We start from the raw sequence: 15974 nt of genomic DNA, 5'->3' as shown, positions 1-15974 counted from the left end.
ATAAATACTTTCAGGCAAAAGTATAAATATAGCCTTGATAGCTCAATAAAACATTGTTTTTACAATGGGAGTACATCTCACTAGAATATAATATTCTTCGAGCACTGAGCCTCTATCGAACGAGCGCCTTCAAGAACTTCTTCAAAGTAGTGCTCGGCAGCCACTCGGCCCACGACCGAACCATGTGTTGCAACAGTGGTGGCCTCCATCTCCGCCGAGTATGTCTTGACACGGGCAAAGGCCATCCGCGCACCCTCTATGCATGCCGACCTCTTCATAGCATTGATGTGCGGCATGACACCAAGGAATTATTGCACTAAACTAAAGTAACTATTCGGCCTTAGCCCTCCCGGCCACAGATGATCCACAACAGACCTCATGGCAAGTCCGGACAACCTATGGAGCTCGGCCCACTCGGCCATTTGCTCATTCAACAGCAGCGGACGCACTGGAGCATGGAACTGTGACCAGAACAGCTTTTCCACTTCGCGATCTTTTTGATCCTTGAAGTACTCGGCCGCATCAACAACACTTGCTGCCAAATCCACGTAAGCGTCCGCAAAACTCCATAGTTGATCAAGAGGTGCATACTTCGGATCTCCGAACTTAGTCCGCAACAAAAAGGGCTTCCCAGCTGCGATATCTCCGGCTTGATGCAGCTCCTCCTTCGTCACTCGTATTTTGGAACGGGCTTCCTTGGATGCTACCATGGCCTTCTCCAGATCCGTCGCCTTCGCACAGTTTTCTTCTTCAAGAAGCTGGTAACGGTCGGCGGCATCTTTCAACTCAACGGCCATCTTGGCCATTCTTTCCTTGCTCTGACAATGTGCGGCCTGTTCGGCCGTCAGCTCTTCGACCGCCTTTAGAGCGGCCGCATCGCTATTCCTGGCTTGCTCCTTGGCTCGGGCAAGTTCCACCCGAAGGGTCTCCACGGTGGCAGCTCCATCTGCAGTCACAACATATTAAAGATATTGGCATCATGCTCCTCTTACTATGTGTTGATCATCGGAGGAATCACTTACCCTGTGCCTCGTCAAGCCGTTTGTTGACAAGCATGATGTCGGCATCCGCCACATCAAGTTGCTGCTTTAGCTTGGCAAACCCATCAGTCCGGCTAGCCACCGGAGCTTCTGCCACCTGCACATAAAGGCGGTCTGGTTATTACCTGGGACAATGATCCTCTGTTTGCCGCCGTTTTCGATGACAACTAGAGTCTCAGGGGCTACTATCTGCATAGGGCACACCTAACGTGTGCGGTACCGTAAAAAACATACACTATTTCACGTACCTCAAAGCCTTTCAGCAAACTCATAAAAGCTTCATGCAATCCACTTTCAGCGGATGAAATCCTTCCAACTACCGTACTCATTAGCGTACGATGCGCTTCTGAGATGGCTGCTTGCTCCAGAAGATCCTTCAGTACGTCCGACCGCACATTATACGGTTCCGGACTCTTTCTGTTGCTCTCTTAAAGAGCCGAATACTAAGGACTCCGGGTGGCCAAGGAATTACCCCCTGGCCTTGGCGGATCAGGAGAAACCCTCTGTGACGACACTTCGGGGTCGCCCGCCTCATGAGGCGGGGTGGCAGGGGGAGGTGTTTCGCTCTCCATCATCTCCGAAAGAAGATCCCCCGAAGACGAACTCTGTCGAGAAGGGCTACGATCCGAACTACAAGATATAAGCTTCGGTAATTGTCTTCATAAGGTAGGATATTTTCACTACTAAGTACTTTTCGATTACTTACAACTCGGTAGAGGGCTGATTCCCTTGCGGACACTGTGCGGCAAGGGTACCCCCCGGGGCAGGACCCTCTGGCGAAGATTTCTTCCCTCGTTTGGAAACCTCTGTTTCCGGATCTTCAGAGGTGGTCCTCTTCCTTCCTCGAGGAGAGGGAATGTCAGATTCTTCTCCCTGGTTATCCTCCTTCGCAGAGGCGCTCATTCCCCCGGTTGGGACGAGTAGTGAGTGAGGCCCGCTTCGGCCTCTTTATGCCCCCCTTTATCTTCCTTTGAGGGCACCTGATAAGGCGTCAGCTCCAGCATTCTGTCTAGTACTGGATTGGCCAAGCCCTCGGGAAGGAGGGCCGGACACCTGATCATCTTCGCCTTTGTTATCCAGTCCTGGTCAAAGAGCAACTTTTCAGAATGATGTTATGATAAATAAGAGAAATAGCGTGTTCGGCCATGGAATTACTTACTTGGGTATCCGGGCGATTACAGCTTAGCCCCGCATCCTCGGTAGTGTCCGGACACTTTATTTGTGATCCGAAGAACAACTTGTACATCTACTCGAGCGTCATGCCGAGGAAGTGCTGAATGATTCGCGGTCCCTCCGGGTTGAACTCCCACAAACGGAGAGGTCTACATTTGCAAGGCGGGACCTGGCGAACTAGCATGACCTGCATCACCGTGACCAGGTTGACGTCTCTCTCAATGAGATCTTGGATGCGGCTCTGCAATATCGGCACATCCTTTACTGGACCCCAGTTTAGCCCCACGCTGATCCATGACGTCAGTTGTGGTGGGGGGCCCGAGCGAAAGACAGAGACGGCTGCCCACTTGGCACTTCGGGGAGCTGTGATATAAAACCACTCCCGCTGCCACAAACTGGACACCTCTGGGAAGGAACCCTCTGGCCATGGAGCATCAGCGCTTTTGCTTATTACGGCACCTCCGCACTCTGCGTGCCGCCCCTCGATCATCTTCGGCTTCGCATTGAAGGTCTTGAGCCACAGGCCGAAGTGAGGGGTAATGCGGAGGAAGGCCTCACATATGACGATGAACGACGAGATGTGAAGGAGGGAATCTGGGGCCAGATCATGGAAATCCAGCCCATAATAGAACATGATTCCCCTAACAAAGGGAACCAGAGCGAGGCCTAGTCCTCGAAGGAAGTGAGAGACGAACACAACACTCCCGTTGGGTTCGGGAGTGGGGATGACCTGCCCTCGGGCGGGCAGCCTATGTGAAATTTCGGCGGTCAGATATCTGGCCTCTCTCAGCTTCTTGATGTCCTCCTCTGTGACAGAGGAAGGCATCCACCGACCTTGGAGGTTGGATACAGACATGGTTGAAGGTCCGAAGCGCCTGACCTGAGCCTGGGGTGTTGGAACTCAAGGTGGGGGAAGGATTCGATTCAGCGCGAGAGGAAAAAGGGACATATCTTGGCCTCTTTATAAAGAGAGTGAATGTCAAGCGTCCTCTCGCGGCCGTTTTGGACTCGCCTAAAATCGAGGAGTCATGCCAACGGGCACAAGTAGGTTACCCACGTCTGTATTGATGAGAATCCCGTAATAAGGGGGACACGATCTCTGCTTCGACAAGACGTGTCAAGAAAACCGCCTCGCGATATGTGCGGTGCTGGTTGAGAAAAGTGGTTCGAATAATGACTGGGCGATGACATGACGTCGTGCTGTCAAAACGCGTCAGCAGATTAGATTTGTGGAAATATTATTCTCTCTACGGTGGTATGCAGAAATTATTCTGCAGGGCCGGACACTATCCTTGGGTCCAAAATCTTCTATGTTGTATTCGGAGGAGGAACCCGCCTTGCAATGCTGAAGACAATACTGCGTGCCGGACTCATCATCATTGAAGTCTGGTTCAGGGGCTACTGAGGGAGTCCTGGATTAGGGGGTCTCCGGACAGCCGAACTATATCCTTTGGCCGGACTGTTGGACTATGAAGATACAAGATTGAAGACTTCGTCCCGTGTCCGGATGGGACTCTCCTTGGCGTGGAAGGCAAGCTAGGCAATACGGGTATGTAGATCTCCTGCCTTGTAACCGACTCTGTGTAACCCTAGCCCCCTCCGGTGTCTATATAAACCAGAGGGTTTAGTGCGTAGGACAATATACAATCATACCATAGGCTAGCCTCTAGGGTTTAGCCTCTACATTCTCGTGGTAGATCAACTCTTGTAATACTCATATCATCAAGAACAATCAAGTAGGACGTAGGGTATTACCTCCATCAAAAGGGCCCGAACCTGGGTAAACATCGTGTCCCCTGCCTCCTCTTACCATCAGCGTTAGATGCACAGTTCGGGACCCCCTACCCGAGATCCGCCGGTTTTGACAACTCCAAAGACGATGCCTTTAAGAAGGTCACGACCATTGATAGCCACCACCATCTGATCATGAAGATCATGTTTTCACCTAAAGCATCATGAAAGGAGTGAGAAACACCGCGACAGAGCTGTAGGGAGGACAAAGACGTCCACGAAAGCCACCGACGTCGGCCAGTACACGGACTCGGCAAGTGATGGACCCCGGTGCTCATACTCCTCCGTCGCATCCCAGCTTCACCAACCACATGCAGCCATGATGCCATAGCCATATAGATGGCCACAAGGGAGCCCTCCCGCGTCGTGCACCACAGGCCCGCCGCAAGGGCCCAACCGGGCAACAGGCACACACATTGAACCACTACCGCACTGGCCCCCGCCAGCGAGCCACGACAAGGGAGGCCGTCCGTGACCCGCAGCGCCAGGGGCGGATATGGACACACCATGGCGAAGCAACAACCGCCACCACCAACCTCCAGCCCGCACCACCTCCATGCCACCCGTCGCACGAACGCCATGCCATCGTCGCCGGCCAACTCCAGAGCGCTGCTGCGCTGCAGTGCCTGGCACCGAGCATCGCATCCTTGCCTGACACTTTCGGCATGGGTCGCATCCCCCACACGAGGAAACGAAGGAGCCAGTCGCCGGCGTCACATCCCCCGCACGAGGAAACGAAGGAGCCAGCCGCCGCCGGCGACGACCATGTTAGAGTTGTGTCGAATATTATGTTGGCAACGGTTACATCATGTGTCTATCCCCGATATATATGAGAGGCCTAGGATACAAGTGTCCTATTAGGACACAACTCTTATCCTGTCTACACACAGTCTAAAACCAAGTCCAACTGTAACCTACCTTGTACAATAATATTCGACATAATTCTAACAAACTCCACCTTGGCGAATATTCTTCACCACCTTGAATTCATCCATGCGTCGAACCTCCATATACATTGGACTTGAGATACGCCATGAGCACCGCTGCTACTCCCAGACTCCATGTGACTCCACGTGCAATTGTAGTCCCTTCTCGTCTTGTTCACAGTCAACACTCGAGCAAAATTAAGTTTCTCAATACTCTACTTTGTGCTCCTAATTTCTGGAGAATCCGTTCAACGCCATCACACACTGACCACTGTCTGCATGAAAATGAACAATTCACATATTGGACGCCACATATAAGAGTTACATGAACTCAAGTCACCGCTCTTTCTTGACTGCCTTTCTGAAATTTGAAGGAATTTCACTGTCGCCTTGTGTCACCCTGAGTCAAATTAACAGTTGTCTCACCTTTTTCCCCGGATAGTCTTTGACATGTCCCACAGCTATAGCGCTCCGTCTCCTTCTGTACTTGTCATCCGCACTTTGCCATGTGCACTGAACACCACAGAATATACGGCCATGTACTCTCTCAACTATTGACAATTTCAGACTCTTCGCCACTTTCTCAGATTCTTCATGGTCAACTCCTGTCCATCTTCCGGCAACGATAGACCCAGTCACCAACTTGAATCTTGTACTCGTCAACATTGCTTCAGCACCCCCTGCACAATTTGTCTGGCCACATGTCTGACCACCAGTGCCTTGGCCTGTCGCTGTGTCTCGTGCTTACCGCACGCCTCGCCGCTATCATCGCGTCGAGTCTCTGCTGTCCTAGTCGAGTCTCCCGGGTAGCTAGCCCACACTGCTTCAACCCCCACTGCAGAGAACCACCGATCATCACCGACCGATGCCGAGTATCACGTCTCCATCAGACCACTGGGCCCCAGTCCACCCCGCGTGTCTCTCGCTATCCCGCTGAAATAGGCTTCGACTCTCCATGCATTTACGCCGTAGCCCCTCCATCAGCTCAGAATGTAGCCATCCATCAGACTCCAGCTCCATCTTCAACATGACTCCATGTAGGGTAGACACACGATGTAACCGATACCAACATAATAGCACAGGCATACAGGGGGAGCCGGCGGTGTGTGCCGGCGCCCGGGTGGCCGGTGTGCGGTATTATAGACGTGTCACGTAGAGGAGCGCCCATAGTCAGGCCCCGGGGATGTAGCCATGACGGTGAACCTCGTTAACAAATCTCGGTGTCGTGCCTTGTGTGATTGCCTGGTCATCAGTAGATCGACGGAGCGCCTTGGATTTATTCTAACAGACCAGGCTTCGCTCACTCGCGCCCCTGCTGGCGGCGAGGGAAGGAGGGAGTGGAGGAGGGGGGCCCAGCGGCGACACTAGTGTTGGCCTCCTGGACGCTCGCAGGAGCATCGCCGGAGGAGGGGAAACAGGGCCGGCCCTAAGGGGGGGGCGAACGGGGCGGCGGCCCCGGGCCCCCAAAAGTCAGGGGGGCCCTCCAAGGTATACGTACATAGATAAGTATACTTCGAGCTAAAAAAATGAAGCCAAAGACCCAAAGTCAGCGACGCCTCAGCCCTCAGCCTAGGAAAGAAAGAGAGATGTGGGCATTGCCCATGTTTCAACCACGTACAGGCACAGTGCCTGCACAGGAAAGGAATCGCTTGATGCAGGGTTTCCTTTTCCTTCGGATCGGTCGTTCTTCCGCTGACTGCTGTTCGTTTAATCGCCGTCTTGAACTCTGCGTCTCTGCGGCCTCCTACGAACGAGGAACGACGGAACGAAACGCCGACTGCAGCAGGCAGCAGCAGGCAGCAGGTACGTCTCTCCTCGTGCCCTCTGCGGCTCTGCCGTCTGCCCTCGCCTGTTCTAGTGTTCTTTGTTCCTGATTTTTTTAATCATGATTCCTGAATCAACAGGTTAATAGGAAATTGTAGGCTGGGCGATCAAATCTTTGAGGATTGAACACATATAGCCAGATTAGATTACAGAGAGAAGGTACTATATTGTGCCCCGCCAGATTTTGTCATGATATTAGATGAAGATCATCTGCAATAATCTAATATTTTAATTAGCTTTCTGCTAATTGTTCCTTTCAATTTCAGCAAGGTCATCGGGCTTCGGGTAAAAAGTATCCATCCGGAAGTTTTAGAAGAGAAAAGAAGAAGGAAGCAGATGAGGAGAAAGAGGCAATGAAAGGATCTCTTTTTAAATATTATAAGAGCAACACAGGCACTTCAAGAAATCCAGAGGAGTTGGCGATAGTTCTCGCGGATGATCAAACTAATGCCAATCGGGAAGATGATGGTCATACCCCTACAGAAGACGATGTTGACATCGACATGGATGATACCAATGTGAGTGATCATGAGCCCATATTTAATTCATCTGCGACAGAATCTGCTAGTGTTGATGAGGAGCCAGTTATTACTGTGGATATTTATGATCCAAGCAATTGCTGTAGTCTTGATAACAAAGCGAGGGACATATTAGTGGAAAAGGGGCCTAAAGGGAAAGAAGAAAACACTAAATATCCTTTGGATGAAACTTTAAGATATTTTTCGTATAGCCATTACTCAAGAAAAATGAGCAATGGAGAGGTGCGTGATAGAAGATGGTTAGTTTTTTCAAAACACGCAAAGAAAGTGTTTTGTTTTTGCTGTAAGCTTTTCAATTCTGATAAATGCAAGAGTGCATTGGGGCATGATGGGTTTTGTGATTGGCAGCATATTAGTGATATTAGTGAGAGACTGAAAGAACATGAAGCTAGTGTTGACCACATTACCAACATGAACTCTTGGAATGAAATGAAAATTAGATTGAACAAGCATGACGATTACTAGTTATACATTTAAACTAAGGGCCCCGGATTGTAGTTTCGCCCCGGGCCCCTGAAATTTCAGGACCGGCCCTGAGGGGAAAGCGAGGTGTATCGGGCATTTTGGATCCAATGAAAAATCAGATGTGGTCATTTTATGATATATATTTTTAAAACCGGTCTATCTTGTGCTAAATTTTTGGAAAAGGCCCAAATCTGTCAATTTTCACCGCGAGTTGCTACTCCTAAGGAGCTACTCCCCTGCCAGCCGACGCAAGCATTCCACCTGCCGCACCTACATCAACACTCTGACCGCTTCCCCTCCTCGCCGACCAAACCCAGCAGGCCTCCGGCCGCTCGGATGATCGGCGGCGGGATATACGCTGGGTGTCGTGCTCTCCGTCCTGGGCCCGACGGCTTCGGATGCATCGGCCGTGGGGACAGGGATCTCGCTTCCATCCCGACCCCGCACTAGCTCGTCGTGCCTATGTACAGCTACAACCTCCCCATCCCACTGACTCCAAACGGTGATGATTCGGCTGTGCTGGGGCATCGTGGATGGGGACGGTCGGCGGGGACGGCCAAGGGTGGAAGCAGAGTCATGCGCGGTGGGCATTCGCATCCTCCTCCTGCTTGTATTTTTTCTTCTTCTCCCTACCGGCATGTCCACGGTGGATTATCTCATAGTAATTACTGTACATTGGTTCTGGCTGGAATCCTTGCATAATACCAGCGGAATCTTCCGGATTGCAGGCAATGACACCCAGTAGCCGGAGTATGTGTGACTAGAAATTATTCACTGGTTCTATTACGGTATTAGCTGGTACTTGTCACTGCTTTAGTCGATAATTCGAGAATATGGGAGGCAATAATATGCATCTTTTCGAGAAAATAATCGGCAGTATTTTTCTCTGATGTGATGTGCACAACCATTTTGATATATGTTCGGACTGGATTATATAGCTGCTGGTAATGTCTTGGTTGTGTACACAGTGGTTTTCATTAGCTAGCTTAGCAGGGTGTAAACATCCGGAATCGGTTCTTACGATGCTGCTTTCTATACACTAATGAAGGTAGACACATCTTCTGAAACGACTTAGAATATAAATGAGTCAACGGCATGCATTGATTGATGCAGAGACCAGAAGTTTTTGATTGATGCAGAGACCAGAAGTTTAATCTCCTTTTCAAAAAAGAAGACACGTGCAATATCCTTTCAATCTGGAGTAGTATTTTGCCTGAAATTTTCAGGTTCAAGCTCAGATGTAAAAGTAACATTATATATAGTTGAAAACACACAAGAAATATGCTACTTTTTCACCCGTGACCAAGCTACCTTTTCACCCAGTTGTCTGAGATTCTCCCACTTTTTTGGTAAATAGTATCGGGAAGACGAAGAGTGAGAATAGAATCTCTCTGAGTTGTCTGAGATTCTCTGAGTTGCCTTGGGAATACGAGAAGCCTAAGTGCAGCGCAGGCTCAAATGACAGCTCTATACTGTTGGCATGTGTGTGCCCTTGCAGTCCCTGGATGCTCTCTCCATAAGTAAGACCGGAACAGCATACCCCTCTACCTCCAGCACCACCGGTGAGCTTCTTCTGGCAAGTGACCCTCTTTGTTTGCAAGTTACTCATATCCTCTCTTCTTCCACATCTGCATGGAGCAATAGTATTTGTTCTTAGTTTCATTGTTGTTTTGCTTTATTTTTATTTCTGCTGGTTTTCAGAAGCTGGTTGGTAGGATATAGCACAAAGCAGTCATGTTGTCCTACCATGATATGAGTTTCAGAAACTGAATGTTCTATGATTGCTTACCATCAGTGTTTCTTTTCTGTTCTAAGAGACATCAGTGGTTGATTCATATTAGATCTGCATTTTATCCCCCTAGTAGCATCACAAATGGAGCCTAGTAGTCAATAGATCCAGTCAGAAAATTATTTTCCCTATGATAGATTTGCATTTTTTGCATACTCTCTCATGTAGTACATGGTAACCATGGTTCGACAGCACCAGCTCTGATTGAGCACACTGTTCATATTTGTTCGTCTTGTACAGCCGGGAGCGGACAAGACAGGGTGGGAGCGCCACCACGCACGAGGACAGAGAGGAAGACGACCGTCGAGGCGACGCAGGTAACTCAGTTGTAAAAAATCTCCATGTCTAGCACATTTTGCACTATCCAATTCATGCTGCTACCAAATCCAGCATGGAGTCTATATATGCTGTCAAAATCAAGCTCATGCCTGAAACATTTAATTTTGCATATACTTAGTATTTTTTTCTACAAGCACCAAATGCATGTATCCTGATTCATGAATCATATATAAAGATGCCTGAAGCATCAACTTTGCATATATTCAGAGTGCACACAAACACAATGGTCAGTTGCATTTGCATATGCGCATAACTTTCACTTGCAGATCCAGCATACATGCACAGCATAAATGTTCTTCTCACAACATTTAGTCCAAGTACAAAACGTTCGGTCCTAGCACCCAGCACTGAGCGCACAAGCTTGCATCTGCTCATACCCCAAATTTGAGTAACAGAAGCGGGCTATATTTTCAATGCCCCAAATAACATGGGGCTTATGCTCATCAAATCTCCCAGAAATATTTAGGGCGTCATACTGACCACAAACGGCATGACCTTTACTTTTGGATTTGGGAGAGGGCATTATAACTGATCTTGAATGATTTTAGGGTATCGTTAGTTATGAAAACACATGATATATGGTTCGTTTTACAGGACTTATTCAAGATGAGTGATCCATGTGAATGCTGCCAGATCAAGCTTAAGTTTCTAAGGCAGATCAATGGCAACTTCACGCACAGCCTGGTTAGCTATTTCTGCCTTTCCTAATTTCCTAATTCAGTGGGCTGCCCGATGTTTTTTGAGTTTTTTTGTTGCCTCAAACATTTTTTGCACCATTCCTTCTTGTTACAGGTCATACCGGAGTGGTTTGTGAACCAATTTGGAGGAAAGGTCTGGAGAACTGTCAAACTAGAGTCCCCTAATGGTAACGTCTATGATGTTGGAGTTACCGGGAATATGAACCGAACAATTTTGAAGTCTGGATGGGCATCATTTGTTGATGCCAATAAAATAGAAGAACATTATTCATTGATGTTTCGTTACCTTGAAAACGCCCGCTTCAAGGTTACAATATTCGATTCCAGTGGTAAGCAGAAAGCATCGTGCTGTGCTAGGATGGGAACTGCTGGTCCTGATGTTAGGAACCCAAGCACATTTGATGTTGATAATTCTAGTAGTTCTTGTGGTGGTACTACTCAGTCTTCACCAAGCTAAAGATCAGATTCAGATGGAAGCCAAAAGGAAAGGTTGTACGGTTATAAAAAATCAGCAAAGAAGGCTGCAATATCATATTCTTCTGAGGAATTATCAGGTAAGTTGTGTACTGGGATTATTCAGTTACCTCCACCACATGTCCTCTTACTGTTGAAACTTATTTACAGCTGAAGACAGTCTATCTAGAGACAATTTGGTGGAGTAATATGATGAACAGGTGCATTTGAATGACTATGTGTTATCAGGGAAATGTGATCTTACAGTAGCAGAGGAGGCAAAAATACAAGCACTTGTAGAGAAAATTCGATCTGAAATCCCGAACGGAGGGAGTATGCATTGGGGTCTTTAGTTGCTAAAGTTTTTAATGTGCTTAGCTCTTCATGTAAGCTTCAATGCATTGGAAGCATGGTTTTGGGTACCGGGCGGTAAATTCGGTTACCGCCCGGTAACCGCGTTTCCCGGTACCCCATGATAATTCTGTATCTCGAGCAAAAAAAAATCAAACTTTTTGATTTTTTTTGAATTTAGACTCCTAACCCATAGTTAAATAAGGCGTATATTTAGATCAAATATAAGCCAACTCGTGTCCGAGTGGTTAGTATCCTTTTCCCGCAACAGTGCGTCGTGTGTTTGAGTTCTACCGGCCGCACTTTTTACTTTTTGATTTTTGAAGAAATGCACGCCACACTGTATACTGTAATTTTTACAATTTGGAAGTAGCCTTAGTTAGTGGGGTACAAAAAATGATGTGTACTATTCGTTATTGCTGATGTGGCTCATTTGATAAGATTGATAACTTTCATGTGAAGATAAATATGATAGTGGGGATCTGATGTGGTACATTTGATGAGGTGGATAGCTTGTATGTGATAGTGGGGGTATATAGGATATGACTATTATGCCCTTTTTTATAGAGTATGGGCTAATCTAGACCGTCCTTGTGTTTAGGGTTTGTACTGAAAAGTGTAAATTAAATCAAATGTTAAAAATCAGCCACACAAACACACACTCAATAAATATATATACTATATATACACGTCTATCGGTCTATAACCATGGCCGCGTACATGGATGGGCGACGCATGAACTTAACACAAAGTTTCTTCCTAGCCCGAGCTCCACGATGCCTCTTATCTGGCCCGTTGGTTTGCTTCGGGATTTGTGCAGAAAATGTGGACTACAAGTCACGCAGTTGTTCGCTAATGACTGCATGCAGGTACTGACCCGACGCGTCCTCTCGCTGCCGCTTGCATGCAGTACTGTAGTCACGTGGATTTGCCAGAGCTGAAGTAAAGAGAGAGAGTCGCCGCATGCAAGTTTTAAAGAGAGAGAGAGTGCCGTTGTGCAAAGTTTCTTTAAAAAATTAAGAGAGAGAGTTGCATGCACGGGTGGATAGAGAAAGAAATAGAAAGAGAAAAGAGTTGCATGCACCGGTTGTGAGATGAACAGTCCGGGAGAGAGAGTGTGAGAGGCATATGCAACCTTGTGCCATAAACAGTACACCATGTTTTCTTATTCCCTAACGGCGTATGGTAGCACAGAGATGCAACCAAGCTAACACATACAGGATATCTTGTTCCTAATTCAGCAGTATATTCCATCTGCATGCGAGGAAAGAGAAAGTTGGTTTTTTATGAATAAAAGAGAAAGCTTTTTGTGGGGAAAGATTTTTTCTTGTAGCTACCTAGAGGTCAACTTGCGAGAGCAAGTCATCCACGGGAGAGAGTTTTTATTTGTGTTGAACTATAGTCGGCATAGTGCTGCAGCTTTTCAGCCAGTCGCTATCACGAGCCTATACGCTTTGCTTCTGGACAAATTACTCTGACGACTTGCAAAACTGGTCAGCCCTTGCGTGAATCTCTAGAAACAGCAAGTCCAGCGAACGGCATAGATAGAAGGTACCGTGTAGCTTGTCCTATAAAAACCCGCTCTCAAATCAAGTTCACTTGCCGAAGATGATGGGGTAGACCTTATCAGTGTTGGGGTAGAAGAGCCCCCAGTTCTGCTCAACGCCCGCCTCCTTAAGGTCAGTGGCGGAGCGTAGTGGAGACAATACCGGGCCTTGGCCATCCCTTGCTAGAGGAAAATTTACATAATATGCTTATATTTTTACTAATCCCTCTACTAATCGTCCGGTATGTCTGATCATCCTAACCTTCTTTATGTCATGCACTTGTTTTGGCCCCTCCTAATATTTGTTTCACGCTCTGCCACTGCTTGAGGTTCTCGTTGAACGTGGAGAACACGTACGTCTCCACCTTCCACGGCCGCCGAGGCGTGCCCTTCCCGACATGGCTCACCAGGTTCTGGTTGTACGTCCTCGCGTTCTCCACCGACGCCTCCTCGCCGCCCGCCAACGGCCACCCGGTCTCCGACACCACCACGTCCACGCCGCTCACCCCGAGCCGCTCCATCGCCGCGTGCACCGCGTCCACGCTTGCGTCGAACATGTTCTGGTACCCGTACTCGCCGTCCTGCACCACCGTCCCCGCCGCCGTGAACAACATGAAGCTCACGTCCATGTCGCCGGCGGCCTTGTACGTGTAGACGAAGTATGGGTACAGGTTGGCCAGGAGCGGCGACCCTGTGCACTCCAGGAACTGCAGCACGGGGAGCAGGAACGGTTTGGACTCGTCCGCGAACTCGCCGGCCGACGGCGGCACGTGCATGGCGATGGTGGCCTGCGATATCGTAGTCGTGACCTTTACGGCGTCGCCCAGCCCGGCCGCGGCCAGCGCGCCGTGCATGGCGATGGTGGCCTGCGATATCGTAGTCGTGACCTTTACGGCGTCGCCCAGCCCGGCCGCGGCCAGCGCGCCGTGCATGTTCTCCATCGCTGGGACAAGGTACTATGTGTCGCATCGTTGCCATGTTTCCGGTATGGTGGGAACGAGGGATGAGAGTCGATGGCTGAAAAAAATAGGGTACAATAAGGGTATACATCTCTCAAACGATTTTTTTATAGCGGGGACGCGATCCAATACGTTTGGGTACGATGAACCCGGTACGGTACCATGGGTCGAGAAACGCAGTTCCTGAAGAACGACGACTCTCTGACGGTCAGCATTCCTTATTGTTAATGGATCCCTTGCAATTATTGGACTGGAGGAAGAACGAGGAGTCCTTGAGAAAAGAAACGGCGGCGTGAGTAAATTATGCCTCGCGTTTTGGCTGTTGGATCCTCGAACCTGAATCGAGGAGTAGGCTGCGGGGACGCCTGATCTTCACTGAATCATACTGAATCTGACCTCGTTTCCGAATCCGATTCCGGGTCGATGAATCGGGATCGAGGAACGGCCTACCGTTCCCCGTTTCCGGCTACTATGGTGTGTCGCCCCCGGCGACCTCGTTGCCCACTGTGAGCCTGTGAGGTACCGGAAGGAGATATCTGGGTGTGCCGCGATGTTGCCATGTTGGCGCGGACCCACGTGGCCACCGCGGACGTGCTGGCGGCCAGCTCGGGGACGTGGAGCACGTAGTTGGGCGCGCCAACGATGACGCCGATGCCGATGCGGGCGAGTACCGCCAGCGCGTAACTGTCCGGCGCATAGAGACGCACCGAGTTGAAGCCGTTGTTGCGGAGCATGCCGACGACGGTGCTCGGGGGCGGCAGGTTGTTGGCGCTCATGCCGTAGCACACGCCCACCGACGCCGCTCCTGCACAAGTAGACCCCATAGTACTCACGTTACAGATTGTATATGGAAGTACGTGTCAAATTGTAACCACAGCTAGCTGAAGATCAATGCGCACACTCGTGTTTTGATCGATGGTTGGCGTTGCTTTGTTTGCTGATTTATACGGACCCGAACCGTACGTGTGCAGTAGCGTGCAGAGAGTATCAAGGAAGATATTATTGGTGGGGTTCCGAGAAAGGCAAGAGGAAAGCTCACTGGATGGCATGGGAGAAAATTATTCAGCCAAAGGCTAGAGGGGGATTGGGTTTTCATGATTACAAAATCTTTAATCAAGCTTTACTAGTTCGGCAGGCGTGGTGGCTTCTCGTCAATCCGGATAGCCTATGTGCGAGAGTCTTAAAAACTAAGTATTATCCTAACGGTTGTTTGGAAGACACCGTGTACCGTAACATTGGCATCTCTTAGAAGGATCTGTTAACTTTGATTGTTAGCTATCATTCTGTTGGCGGCAATTGAAAAATGGTACGATGCGGATGGTGGATTGTTCACGACGCATGCATGCAACGTTGCACGATAGGAGGGAGCATCCACAAAATGGCGGGAAGGTCGACACGGTTCGAAATTTCTTGTCTTAGTTTGGAGTCAGGCCGCCATCAACCTATCACTAGATGTACATCTGCCAGTTCCTAACTTGTGCTGATTTTTTCATTATCTCATAATGCCTTTGATTGGTACATTGTTGGAGAACATAATGGGTTGACTACTTGACTGTACTGTGCTTTACGGCCCACTCAGAGCACAATGCACTTCTTTTCTAAGGCCCACTCAGCGTCGCACTTCTTGACTAGTCCAAAAAAATGTACTCACGACATTAATTAGCAGCCAGTGGTTTACTCAAAAAAAAAAGCAGCCAGTGGCAGAGGCTTGACTTTTTTTTGCAAACGATTAAAAAAATCTTTCACTGACTGCACAAAAAAATATCAGAAACATTTCACTGACTACATGCAAGTGTATTGGAAATGCCCAAAAAAAGGGATTTTTTTTCTTCTGTTCCAACGTCTGCGACACGGCCGCTACATAGTCCACTTCGTACTCCTGTCCGTCCATCGCAGTCGTACAGAATGCAAAATTCCATGGAGATATGGACGTATATATGTATACTTTATATGCACAAGCACACAAATATGACATATCATATGCACACGGGTTTCATTTATCGGAATGGCTAACTCACATCTAGATAATTTTTTAAATATGTCACATCTAAATCCAGGACCGTCAGATTGTTTGTCTTTAA

The 15974-nt window shown here is 48.6% G+C and overlaps 1 long non-coding RNA gene and 1 pseudogene across 1 annotated transcript; one reads left to right on the top strand and one right to left on the bottom strand.

Annotated features, from left to right (window-relative positions):
* The first annotated feature begins 9073 nt into the window (after window positions 1–9073).
* On the top strand, window positions 9074–11200 carry LOC125549282. The gene is made up of 3 exons (XR_007301299.1): window positions 9074–9864; window positions 10481–10570; window positions 10679–11200. It is a non-coding gene; the product is annotated as an uncharacterized LOC125549282 (long non-coding RNA).
* Window positions 11201–12995: 1795 nt separating this feature from the next.
* Window positions 12996–14717, bottom strand: LOC125546030 (annotated as a pseudogene).
* Window positions 14718–15974: the final 1257 nt, after the last annotated feature.

Source organism: Triticum urartu, chromosome 3, assembly GCF_003073215.2.
Source record: "Triticum urartu cultivar G1812 chromosome 3, Tu2.1, whole genome shotgun sequence".
Classification (NCBI taxonomy): domain Eukaryota; kingdom Viridiplantae; phylum Streptophyta; class Magnoliopsida; order Poales; family Poaceae; genus Triticum; species Triticum urartu.
This window is presented reverse-complemented; position numbering and strand designations above follow the sequence as displayed.